Consider the following 1,460-nt stretch of genomic DNA (forward strand, 5'->3'; position numbering starts at 1 on the left):
AAAAATTTTATTTATTTATTCATTTACTTATTTAAACTTGGCCATAGAGGGTCAGAATAGGAGAGTGAAAGAGAGAGCAAGCGAGAAACCAGGTCCGGGACTTGAACTGCAGTCAGCCATGTGGGAGTCTAGTGCCCTTAACCACCACACCACCGGCCAGCCCCAAGTTCCTTATATATCCTATCAATTTCTTGTAAAATGTACAGTCTGCAAATATATTCTCCCATTTTGTAGATTGTCTCTTTACTCTGTTGTTTCCTTTGCTGTGCAGAAATTTGAACTTGATATAATCTTACTTTTTATTTTTTGGTGTTATTCTTGGTGCTTTAAAAGACATTTAAAACATCTCTTTCTAAACCAGTATCTTTTTTTTTTAAGAATTGTTTTATTTGACTTTATTCATCATTATTATTTTTTTTTGAAAGATTTTTGCTATAGGGCACGTGCACTCTCCAGAAAGACAGAGAGAGACAGAGAGATAGAAAGTGAGAAATCACCCCCCAGGATGGATGGCCATGCCACAATCCCTTCTCCTCCATTCTCCTCTTGGGATCTTGTGCATGCACATGCGTGTGCCTGGTGTGAGTTTAAACCAGTGGATCCGGGACTTGAACCAAGGTCGACTACACAGGAGTCCAGTGACATAGCCATTACGCCAGCTGCTGGTCCCCAGTATTAGTTTTTAATTTGGCCAAAGAAAGACAGAGAGAGAGAGAGGGAAAATGAGAGAGCAAGCCACCAGGTGAGACTTGAACTGCAGTCAGCCATGTCAGAGTCCAGCACCCTTAACCACCACGCTACCTGCCATCTACTCTAAGCCAATATCTTATAATGCTTTTTAAATATTTTCTTCAAGTAATTTTTTGATTTTGGGTTTGTGTTTAAGTCTTTAATTGATTTTGAGTTAGTTTTTATATCTAGTGAGAGACAGGGGTCTAGTTTCATTCTTCTGAAAATGGATATCCAATTCTGCCAGCACCGTGATCAAAAAAAATCTATTCTTTCTTGATTGGATTACCTTGGAATTTTTGTCAAGAATTAATTGGCAAATGTTTATGTATTTATTTCTGGAGTTCTCTATTCTGTTTTATTGTTCTATGTGTCTGTTTTTGTGCCAATATCATGCTTATTTGGTTATTCTGGCTTTGTAATTTTTTTTGAAGTCAGGGTAATGCATCCAACTTTATTCTTTTTTGCACAGATTTGCTTTGATCATTCGGTCTTTAGTAATTCCAAATAAATTTTATTATTATTATTTTTTTCTATTTCAGTGAAGAATGTTGCTGGTATTTTGATAGGGATTGCATTGAATTTGTATATGACTTTGGGTAGTATTGATATTTTAATAACAGTAATTCTTCCAATCCATGAATATGGTGTTTTTCTTTGGTTTTCTTTTCTTTTTTTTCTTTTCTTTTCTTTTCTCTTTCTTTCTCTCTTGTATTTTTTTTTTTTTTTTT

The sequence above is a fragment of the Tupaia chinensis genome, unplaced genomic scaffold (assembly GCF_000334495.1).
Source record: "Tupaia chinensis unplaced genomic scaffold, TupChi_1.0 Scaffold000037_18, whole genome shotgun sequence".
NCBI lineage: Eukaryota > Metazoa > Chordata > Mammalia > Scandentia > Tupaiidae > Tupaia > Tupaia belangeri.